We start from the raw sequence: 12,083 nt of genomic DNA, 5'->3' as shown, positions 1-12,083 counted from the left end.
CTGTTGAAACAGCAAAGTTTTTCAGTACAATTTGGCAAGGCATATAGTTCTGTTGGATTGTTTGAAACTGAAAAGGGGAACTCCAAAGTGTGTGCGCGTGGGGAGGTTGGGGCACACAATCAGGGCTGGCTTTAGGAAGTGCGGGGCCCAGTTCAAACAGTTTCAACGGGGCCCTGGCAGGGAAGACAAAAAAACAAACAAACAAAAAATACGTAAAGAAAACAGCTGGGGCTTGTACTCACCCGGCGGTGCTCCGAGTCTTCGGCAGCACTTCGGTGGCGGGTCCTTCACTCGCTCCAGATCTTCGGCGGCACTGAAGGACCCACCGCCGAAGTGCCGCCGAAGACCCAGAACAAGCTAAGGACCCACTGCCAAGTGCAGCCGAAGACCTGGAGTACCGCCAAGTGAGTAAAAATTAAAAAGGCACCTCTAGCCACGGAAGAGATTCTCACTGGGCGCGGGGCCCTGTTAGGCACGGGGCCCGATTCGGAGGAATTGGTGGAATTGGCCTAAAGCCGGCCCTGCACACAATTTTATGCTTTAATGTTCCTTTATTCAAATGCACACAAACTCCAATTCCTTTCTCACCTTCCCTGTCACCACTCCAAAAGGAAAAAAAAAATTCTGCTTTTTAAAAAAACATTTAAAATATCAGGACTATCAGGTGCCCTATTGTTAGAGGATCTTTTCACCATGGAGGACATGGATATTATCAGACTGTAACCTGGGTGGCAGCTTTTCATGCTCTCCAGGAGTGGTAAGAAGTAGATGATCAGTTAGTCTAAGATGGGGAGAGGTACTATGCAGGTTACAATCTCATGTGACCTCTCCAAAGAAAGATTTTAGGTAAAGTGAGAAGCTGATGGGAGCTAATATAAAATAAATTAAGCTTTAGGATATTATTTAACCCTTCACTACTTCTTTACGATGAAGCAAGAGTTTTTGCCTTGCAGGTCACTTCACACACCAAGATAAGCAGGCACACATAATTTTATTTTAACTGAAAAAATTATTATGCTCTATAACTTTAATATTTAAGGATAGGTAACCTTACATATACACAAAACATTCAGTTTGTTTAGACCATCTGTGCCAGTTCTACTAGTGGTTCTCAAACTTTTTTTACTGGTGACCCATTTCACATAGCAAGCCTCTGAGTGCGACCCTCCCTTATAAATTAAAAACAAATTTTTATATATTTAACACCATAATAAATGCTGGAGGCTGACAGCTCATGACCCCCCATGTAATAACCTCATAACCCCCTGAGGGGGTCCCAACCGCCAGTTTGAGAACCCCTGTACTAGCCTATAAACAAAATTCACAGTGGTCAAGATTTTCAGAGTTATTCATCATTTTGGGTGCTTCAGTTTTTGGCTGTTCATCTTGAGACACCTTAAGAGGGCCTGGGTTTTCAGAAGGTGCTGAGCTTCTACCCTCTGAAAAGCCAGATTCCTGTAATGGTATCTCAATTGGGTACCCCCCAAAAAAAAAAAAAAAAAAAAAAAAAAAGAAATCTCAGAATCATTCACTTTCGAAAATCTTGGCCAGTAACTCATAACTAGAACTCTGCCCTCCCTGAGCCTTAGCTTTTTCTCATTTTACATACAGAGCTCCTGTTGATGTCAGAGTTTCATGGAGAAATCGAGGGTGCAGTACACCACTAGGAAATGTAAACTACAGTACCAGGCCTGCAATTTGATCCATGTGGGTAGACTCATGCACTCACACACTGGCATGTCTAATTGAGCAATTAGTGTACAGAAGCAAAGGACAGTTAGCGCTCCAGCTTGCTGCACACTAAAAGTTCTCTAGTGTGCATTGACGTACTGCAGTTAGCATGTCAATGTACATTAGGGAACTTTCACTGGGTGGTAGCAAGAGCTACATGGACAGTACATGCACAGGACACTACAGCGCTCTAGATTTACACCCCAGCTTGACATGCATTAACTGCTTATTTAGACAAGACACACTAAAAAGGGCCAACTACATCTCTAGCCCGATATAATGTGACCCAATATAACACAAATTCAGATATAATACAGTAAAGCAGCGCTTTGCAGGGTAGGGGGTGAGCACGAGGGGGTCTGCGCACTCCGGTGGATCAAAGCAAGTTTGATATAACGTAGTTTCATCTGTAACACAATAAGATTTTTTGGCTCCCATTATATCGAGGTAGAGGTGTATGTGAATCTGATTGCAGGATCATGGTCTAGGTCAGTGGTTCTCAAACTTTTGTACTGGTGATCCCTCTCACATTGCAAACCTATGAGTGAGACCCCCTCTTATAAATTAAATACACTTTTTTTATATGTAATACTATTATAAATTCTGGTAGTAAAGTGGAGGGTGACAGCTCACGACCCCCCCACGTAATAACCTTGCAACCCCCAGTTGGAGAACCCCTAGTCTATGTTAAAAACGAGTAGCAGAAAATAAGGCTAGTAAATAACTTGCAGCAGATTTTGCCAGCAGATAGTCTAACTGATTTACCCAAATACATACAAAGACTCGGATTATCACAGGACCTAAAGCAGTACAATAGTATTTGGGCACCTAACTTCTTTAGGCTCCTTTGAAAACTGCATCTTCTGAGAACAAGGGTTAGGAAGTGAGACTGTTACTATTAAGATAACATTAGTTTCTACCTTTAATTTTTGTACATCATTTACATACCAGAACGACAGATGGTTTAGGAAAAACCTAAGGTATGAAATAGACTTCTTTTGATTACTAATGGGATTCTTCAATATTCTGAGGAAAAAAATCAGGGCTCAGATTCAGCCAGTATGCATCGGTACATCTCTTTCATGTTGCCCTGTTATTCTCTAGAATCTAAGATTCATTTTAAAAAAGTTAATCTCCAGCTGTTATAGTGGCTGAGACAGCCTCAAAGACAAACTAAGTGTAATCGATGCAGTGATGTCCGCCTTTGTTCGCAAAATTTGAAAATGGGTGAATGGCCTCATTCATCTCATTAGGGGCTAACTCAGATACCCAACGATAACAGTGTTGACATTTAAAGGATTAGCTATTCCACTGCTCATCAAAGCATGTAAGAAAGGAGAGTGAGAATTTTACTACAAGGATCTGCACAGTCTACTGAGTGACAGGTCATGTTGGTCCCACAAGTTAATGGGCTTGGGGGAGTACCCCCACACTTTTCCACACACACTCCAAAATCAAGGAGTCAAACCCAAGCAGTCTTGCAGAGTCCAGTCAAGGCCCATCAAAGAGAAGCCAAGTGTGAGAAGCTCAGCAGGGCCCATGAATGTATTTGGACCCCACTGAGGGGTAGCTGAACCTTATGTGCATTCTGGGATCCTCTTATTCTGAATAGCTGCCATATCTGGTAGGAGCAGTGAGTAAGGCTTGTTTTGTAGGTGGAGCTTGGAAGAGTACCACCACTCCCCACATCTGACTCCTAAAAAATATTCATCTCAGAGGCTTAGATTGTTCCCCACCACATCTGCACAGAAAGGAACCCCCTGCATGTGGATTTCCCCTTCTGTGTGGAAGGCAGGCTTAGCCACCGCTGTAGTACTGTCTTGTCTCCACTCCTCCTCAACCTGGTGCAGAAGAGGTCTCCATGAGGGAGAAAAAGGAGATGTAGAGAGTCAGAGGGATACAAATCCTTCTCCCTCTAACCCTGCGGTTACCTAAAAAAGGTGTAAGTAGAGTCAGGATGAGCTCTACCCTGACATCTGGTGGTGAATTATGGCGAGTGTGGAAAAGAACTTCAGAGGCTGATCTTGTTTGCATAGGCACACCCACCCTGCCTAGCATGAGCCCACAGCAACCCTAAATGCTCACTTTGGCAGCTGTGGGATCCCCAGTTTCTCTGTTATTGGGGCAGGAGGAATAAAGTATTGTTACCCTGATTATGTGAATCAAGGACAATGGAATTGTTTTATGACAGAGGGTCTCACCATCACCTAAGTAGCACTAGATAGACAAGGGACATGGGTTCCAAAACCCAATGAATTGAGAGAGACTAGGGAAAGGTATATGTACCTGATAGTATGGGGCCCGACAAACCAGTTGCACCTTCTCCCCTCTGCACTATTAAATAACAGAGCTAGTTTTGTTCCATTATGAGTCTAGCTAGAGGCTGCTGAGCTGAATTCACTTTGGGCCAATAGTATACCAGCACTGAGGCTCCCTACTAGAAGCTGAAATCACTAAAAGAGCTAAAATTACTGACCTGAGATCAGTGAGTGCTGTGTTAACTAGCAGGGGAGCCTAAAGATAGCTGGTAGAGCAGACCAGTTTGCTGGACAGTTGGAACAGGGAGGGGAGCAGAGTTGAGAAGTTTGCAGGGATGGCTGGAGCGGTTCATGGGACAGCTGGAGGAGTGGAGTGGAGGGGCTGGCAGAGTGGAACAGTTTGTGGGATGGTTGGAGCAGCCCATGGAACAGTGAGCGGAGTGGAGCAGTTTGCAGGGAGTGGAGTGGAGCAACTCATGGGATGGCTGGAGGAGCGGAGTGGCTGGTAGAGTGGAGCTGTTCGTGGTGAAGGCTGCAGCAGAACTCCATGGAAAGGCAGGGCAGTCAGGATCGGACCACACAAGGTGCCCCTTAACACCTTGTGTGCCCCCCCCCTTTCCACCCAGGCTGGGGGGGTAAAACTCCACAAATAAACTTTTGACCTCTGGGGCGGCACTGACCAGGGACAGAGACTTTTGGGTTGTTGGACATAAGACCCTGAGGGGAAAAAGACACTGCCAAAACTTACTTGGAGGTGGGTCTTTTGCTCATGTTTGTGGTGTTTCCCCAACATAATGCCGCATTGTTTCCCTCCTTTATTGAAAGACTTTTGCTACACTTAGACTCTGTGCTTGTGAGCAGGGAAGTATTGTCTTTTAGAGGCACCCGGGGGGTGATATGTAATTGTCCCAGGTCACTGGGTGGGGGCTCAAGCCGGTTTTGCATTGCATTATTGAAATGGAACCCCTGGATACTGAACCCGGCCCTTGTTGCTGCAAACTCAGAGGGGCAGAAGGGTTAGAAAGGTAATACAGCCCCATATTGTTTTAACTTGCTTAGTGTCTTTCAGAGGGAAGGTAATGAAAGCAAGGTAAGGGCCCCTATTCACTTAAGGCTTTGAGGAAAGCTTTACTCAGTCTCTCTCAATTGCCCTGAGCTTAGTCACTCCCTACCTCCCAAATGTCTGTTGCTTTCACCAGGCACTAATATATATTCAGGATCATGTAGTGGAATCATAACACTGGGGTTATCTACAGTTGCAAGTCATACCCCAAAAACCTTCCAACCAGCCAACCTAAACATTGGACATATGAGAGAAGATCCAGTGAAGTACACAAATAGTAGGTCAAACAACTTAAAGGGAGCAAGGGAAACTGTCAGCTTGGTTGGGGGGAGGGAAGGAAAGTTTACTCTCCCTGAAATGTACCTATCATTATTACAAAAACCACCTAAAATTACACTAACTGAAAGAAGTTAATGAGCAGAAAATTTCTCCATTTTTTTTTGCTTGTTTACTCTGTGTATTTGACAGCACTTGGGCCCCAATCTTGTAATCAGATCCTTTTATAAAGATATTTTCAGTTTCTCCCTCGCTAATAGACTACACAGAGAAGAAAGAGGAACTGAAATTACCATACACAAACCTTGATCCTGCCATTGAATCCATGTGAGTGCAAGACTGCCTAGACGGATCTGATTACAAGATTGGGGCCAAAGTGCTGTCAAATGCACACAGTAAGAAAAGAGGAAAATAGAGAATTTTTCTGCTCATTAACTTCTTTTGGTTAGTGTAATTTTAGGGTTTTTTTGTAAAAATAGCAGGTACATTTCAGAGAGAGTAGGCCCTTCCTACCCCTGTTGCAAGCTGACAGCGTCCCTTGCTCCCATTAAGTTTCTTGTCCACCGTCGTACTATTTAGAGATTGTTGAGGGATTTAACAATTCAGGACAAACTGTTTAAAAGAAAACAGATTTTTTTTCCTGTTAGTGAGTTTTGTTAAAGTTGACAATCCTTTTAAAATGAGTCTCTTTTTTAAGCATACTATATGAATCATTTTACAGATTGCAATTCAGTTCACTATTCTAAGACACAAGGGTTAGGTAAAACTGAGCCTGATAAACTTTTAGAAAGATTTCATTCCAACCTAGTATAGGAAGATCCAACAGACCCCACATCACAGATAGCAGATTTTCATCTGGGAACCAATTCCCTTATAGTATATTTAAGACAATGGCAGAACACTCACTGGCTATAAGAATAGGATCAGGCCCCGAAGAGACTGTCAGGTTTACTAAAAAATTATTAAAATTGAATGAATTTTAGAAGCACACTTTTATTTTTCAGTGTATAGTTTACTTTTTGCATTCCTCTTTCACTTTTAATCAGCTTTCTCTCATGCAACGTGCTGTAGCCTTTAGATTGCAAAGACTTGCAGGAGAATGTTACAAAACTGCATGCACAGACTGCAAAATAATAAACAGAAGTGCAGGTAACAAAACAAAGCCTACCTTTCCTAAAGGAAAAGACAAACAGATTAAATTGTTCCAAAGAGACATGACACTGAAGAGTAAGAACGGAAAGGTAGAGCCTTATGCTTACACTCTGGAAGAAAATTATCTTGCCCTGAGATTTTCTCCTCCTTATTCTCTCCCCTCACCCATCAAGTTATTTCTTTTATAATCAACATGGGCAGACACGCGAGGAACCTGAAAACAAGCTGATCTGACCAGTCACTACAACTCCTCTAAAGAATTCAAAGCCAGAAACAAATGTGCAGCTGAGCACAGGGTACCGCCGCACGCTTTCTAATGCCGGTGATACTTACCGCGCGCCTGTACAAGGCGTTTCTACCGGGTAATTTCCTCGCAATATTCCCTTTCGAGGATTAAATAATCCAGACAGCGTTTTTTCCTTCCGGAACTCTGAGCAAGTCCCTAGTCCCCCCGACGCGAGCGTTATATGCACCCCAGCAGCTCGGGCTTCCTGCGGAAGAGGGAGGCAGGGTTTTTTTAAAGCCTACTTATTTCTAAGTACAAGCGAGCAGGGTGCAAGGCCCGCGTTCCCCCAGGTTAGCGCCGCACCGAGCAGAGCCCCAGCAGCCTAAAGTCCCCGCAGCTTCAGATCTGCGGCCACGTGCGGCTGGATCGCAAGTGCCCTGGCTGCCCCCACCCCCAGCCCGGCTCCTCCGCGGCCGCACCTACCCCAGAGCCCGGCGCCGGGCTGAGCGAGCCTCCGCCACTTTACACTTTCTCTTCCTTTTTCCCGGAGCCCGCTGCCGGGGTTAAATGCTTCTTCCCTGACGTGTCAGCGGAGCTCCTCCCGGGGCCCCCGCCGGCCAGACACGCACGCAGCAGGCCAGGGCTGCCCTCCCGGCCCCGCCCGGGGCTCGTGCCGCGGAGCGCTTACATGCCCCAGGGAGCGCTCCCAGGCGGCACCCGCCCACCGCCGCGGGCTCCGAACTGGTCGCCCCGAGCCGAAGGCGGGCACTTGGGCCACCACTGAGCCCTGCCTCAGCCCACGCCCACTGCTAACCCCGGCTCCTGGAGCGGCTTCACCCACCGCCCGCTCGCCCACCGCCGGGGAGGGTCATTTGAGGACGCTGAAATAAATGTGAGTTTCATGTGACACAGGGAGCGTGCAAGATAGCGGGGCGCCGCGGCCTCTCGCGGGCCTGGAGGCAACTGCAGGCTGCTGCGCCCAGGAGAGCCAGTGAAAGCGGGTCGCAGAACGTTCCTCTCCCCCAGTGAGTTATGCCTCCGTGGTAAAGTCAGATGAACTCACTTGGGGTCGGTCCTGCTGGTGCTTTCTTAACAGTTGGCTGCTTTGAAATTGGAAGGGCAGCTGGGTGGGGGGATGTCTTTTACTGGGCCAGCTTCTAGTGAGAGAGAGAGAAGCTTTCAGCCATACCGATCTCTTTTCAGCTGGAAAGCTTCTCTCTCTCTCACTAGAAGCTGGTCCATTAAAGGACATTCCCTCACCCACCTCGTCTCTCTAATATCCTGAGACCAACAGTCTTCTAAGAATACTGCAAACCGCAACTGAAATGAAAAGTCCTTCCTACTTAAAGTGTGTGCAGGGAGAGCTCCAACCCCATAGCACGTGGGCCAAACCAGCAGGTACGAATGGATCACATTGACATCTCGTTCTCTACCTAAATCTTCGGGTACTGGGTGTTATATATACACACATAGAGAGAGAAAATTTAAGTCATTAGAATATATGTGTTTAACATGAAACATTTGCAGCTTTGCACAAGTTTGAGGGTGGGAAACAATCCAGCAACAGATGAGAAATAGGCTTTTATTAAAGAAAAGATGAGAGAAGCCACGTGTTTTGTGCCATTTTTAAGCTTATTAAAATTCGTGTATGTTCTATGGCTTGTTGTACTTCTATGCTTAAGAACATTAAGGTTTTTATCTTCTGAAAATTGCAGCCACTTAAGATATACTACATTTATGTATCTTCCTACAAAGCTTTAGAACTACCATCCTTTAACAGGAAAAAAAAAAGTCAGGCTATCTGAATTGTACTGGGTAAATGGTCTAGATACTAGTGTAGCAGACAGTCCAAGAAGTGTGAATAAGAAGCTTCTATAGAGAGATTATTTGTAAATTAATACAATTCTGACAAACCTTTATATGTTGGCCAATATGGAGCGATTACACAGGCAAAGTCTGAGACCCAATTGCAAATATATTAGAAATTACCTTTTGAGTACCATGTATCTTCAACTCCTGATATCTGAACTCCTCCTACGCTATCTCTTTTCAATATATTTAAAAATAAGTAAAATATAACTGAATGTGACTCATCAGTTTTGCACTTGCCAGCCTATGCAACCATATGTGGAATGGCTTCCATATGAAGAGAGATTAATAAGTCTGGGACTTTTTAGCTTGGAAAAGAGAAAACTAAGAGGCGATATGATTGAGTCTATAAAATCATGACTGATGTGGAGAAAGTAAATAAGGAAGTGTTATTTACTCTTCATAACACAAGAACTAGTGGTCACCAAATGAAATTAGTAGGCAGCAGGTTTAAAACAAACAAAAGGAAGTATTTTTTCACACAATGTGCAGTTAGTCTGTGGAACTCTTTGTCAGAGGATGTTGTGAAGGCCAAAACTATAACAGGGTTCAAAAAAGAACTAGATAAGTTCATTGAGGATAGGTCAATCAATGACTATTAGCCAGGATGGGTGTCCCTATCCTTTGTTTGCCAGAAGCTGGGAATTGGGGACAAGGGATGGATCACTTGATGATTACCTGTTCTGTTCATTCCCTCTGGGGCACCTGGTATTAGCCACTGTCGGAAGATAGGATACTAGTAACAGAAGACCAAAGGTCCATCTAGCCCTCTTATGTTCACTATCACCCTTTTCTTCCTCCTTTCTATTGTTTATTAAACTCACTTGTTTAGTTCCTGTCTTCAAAGCTGGATTGTAAACTCTTCAGGACAGGAACTATTCTGTATGTTTGTACTACATCTAGTACAGTGGGGCCCCAGTCTAAACTGGAGCTTCTGGGACACTACCACAATACAAATAAATAATTCAGAATGCTCATAGTGTTTCACTTGTGTCTGTGGACTGCAGCCTCACATCAGGCATTTGGACACCTATGCCCCAGTGTATGCATGAACCAGGGGAAGACAGGTGTTTCTCAGCCTAACTCACCTGTGGTGCCCAATCTAGCAAGCATGCTCAGAGCCCAGCTACCAGATCAGGCCTCTATAGGCAAGTTTACACAAAACAGAGGGAGGAGGGGGAAGAAATGGTTTCAACAGGAGAGACTGAGGGATTCCCCACATCAGACTATCCCATAACACAGTATCAGGGGGGTAGCTGTGTCAGTCTGGATCTGTAAAAGCAGCAAAGAGTCCTGTGGCACCGTATAGACTAACAGACGTATTGGAGCATGAGCTTTCGTGAGTGAATACCCACTTCATCGGATGCATGTTGTGGAAATTTCCAGGGGCAGGTATATATATGCAAGCAAGAAGCACAGTGGCTAGGGCACTCACTTGAGAGGTGGCACATCCCTATTCAAATCCCTTCTCTTCCTCAGGCACAGGAGGGATTTAAACAGGGGTCTCCCATTTGAGTACCCTAATCACTAGGCTACAAGTTATGAGGGAAGACTACATCCTCTAAAAAACAGCATATGTGCCTAACCCCAAGAGGGGGTTTACAGCTGAGAATCCCAAGCAGAGTAAGGCACCTCCCTGCAGCCAGGTGTCAAACTCCCTGAGAAGGGCAGGACTTAGCAAACACCCTTGCCATGGCATCTTCCATTAAGGAGCCACCTAGCATTCTGGCTTTGGAAAATCCCATTCTGGAGATCCCCATTCATTGTATAGGGTGCCTAACTCAGGCTTCGTGAATCCCAGTGATTTTCTAGACACCTGAAGTTAAGGGTGATGATGTTCAATGTTGCCAGGCTTAAGTTTCTATGTGAATCAATCTAGCCCTAAAAAGAACAGGAGTATTTGTGGCACCTTAGAGACTAACAAATTTATCTGAGCATAAGCTTTCGTGGGCTACAGCCCACTTCATCGGATGCATAGAATGGAACATATAGTGAGGAGATAGAGATTATATATATACACATACAGAGAATATGAAAAGGTGGGAGTTGCCCAACCAACTCTAAGAGGCTAATTAATTACGATGAACTGTTGTCAGCAGGAGGAAAAAAATCTTTTGTAGTGATAATCAAGATAGCCCATTTAAGACAGTTTGACAAGAAGCTGTGAGGATATTTAAGGTGGGGAAATGGATTCAATGTATGTAATGGCTCAGCCATTCCCAGTCTATTTAAGCCTAAATTGATTGTATCTAGTTTGTAAATCAATTCAAGTTCAGCAGTTTCTCGCTGGAGTCTGTTTTTGAAGCTTTTCTGTTGCAAAATTCCCACCTTTAAATCTGTTACTCAATAACCAGAGAGGTTGAAGTAGTCTCCTACTGGTTTTTCAATGTTATGATTCCTGATGTCAGATTTGTGTCCATTTATTCTTTTGCGTAGAGACTGTCCGGTTTGGCCAATGTACATGGCAGAGGGGCATTCATAGACTTTAAGGTCAGAAGGGACCATTATGATCAACTAGTCTGACTTCCTGCACGAAGCAGGCCACAGAATCCTACCCATCCACTTCTATAACGAACCCCTAACCTATGTCTGAGTTATTGAAGTCTTCAAATTGTGGTTTGAAGACCTCAAGCTGCAGAGAATCCTCCAGCAAGTGACCCATGCCCCATGCTGCAGAGGAAAGTGAAAAACCTCCAGGGCCTCTGCCAATCTGCCCCAGAGGAAAATTCCCTCCCGACCCCAAATATGGTGATCAGCTAAACCCTGAGCATGTGGGCAAGACTCACCAGCCAGCACCCAGGAAAGAATTCTCTGCAGTAACTCAGATCCCATCCCATCACAGACCACTGGGCATACTTACCTGCTGATAATCAAAGATCAATTGCCAAAATTAATTGCCAAAATTAAGCTATCCCATCATACCATCCCTTCCATAAACTTATCAAGCTTAGTCTTAAAGCCAGATATGTCTTTTGCTCCCACTACTCCCCTTGGAAGGCTGTTCCAGAACTTCTCTCCTCTAATGATTAGAAACCTTAGTCTAATTTCGAGTCTAAACTTCCTAGTGTCCAGTTTATACCCATTTGTTCTTGTGTACACATTGGTACTAAGCTTAAATAATTCCTCTCCCTCCCTAATATTAATCCCTCTGATATATTTATAAAGAGCAAGCATATCCCCCCTCAGCCTTCTTTTGGTTAGGCTAAACAAGCCAAGCTCTTTGAGTCTCCTTTCATAGGACAGGTTTTCCATTCCTCGGATCATCCTAGTAGCCCATCTCTGAACCTGTTCCAGTTTGAATTCATCCTTCTTAAACATGGGAGACCAGAACAGCACACAGTATTCCAGATGAGGTCTCACCAGTGCCTTATATAACGGTACTAACACTTCCTTATCTTTGCTGGAAATACCTTGCCTGATGCTTCCTAAAACTGCATTCACTTTTTTAATGGCCATATCACATTGGCGGCTCATAGTCATCCTGTGATCAACCAATACTCTAAGGTCC

The 12,083-nt window shown here is 44.6% G+C and overlaps 1 protein-coding gene across 3 annotated transcripts in view; it reads right to left on the bottom strand.

Annotated features, from left to right (window-relative positions):
- Positions 1–7,384, bottom strand: part of SGK3 (serum/glucocorticoid regulated kinase family member 3) — an 85,809-nt gene extending 78,425 nt beyond the window's left edge. For 2 of the 3 annotated variants that reach the window (XM_050941005.1, XM_050941012.1), the window contains exon 1: positions 7,190–7,384. The gene's annotated coding sequence lies outside the window, so the exon portion shown is untranslated. Of the gene's footprint in view, positions 1–6,813; positions 6,972–7,189 lie in introns of all 3 variants that reach the window. The other variant, XM_050941006.1, reaches the window with a different exon arrangement.
- Between the last annotated feature and the right edge of the window lie 4,699 nt (positions 7,385–12,083).

Source organism: Gopherus flavomarginatus, chromosome 2 (assembly GCF_025201925.1).
Source record: "Gopherus flavomarginatus isolate rGopFla2 chromosome 2, rGopFla2.mat.asm, whole genome shotgun sequence".
Classification (NCBI taxonomy): domain Eukaryota; kingdom Metazoa; phylum Chordata; order Testudines; family Testudinidae; genus Gopherus; species Gopherus flavomarginatus.
The sequence above is the reverse complement of the archived record's forward strand: the minus strand, read 5'-3'. Positions and strand labels throughout refer to the sequence as shown.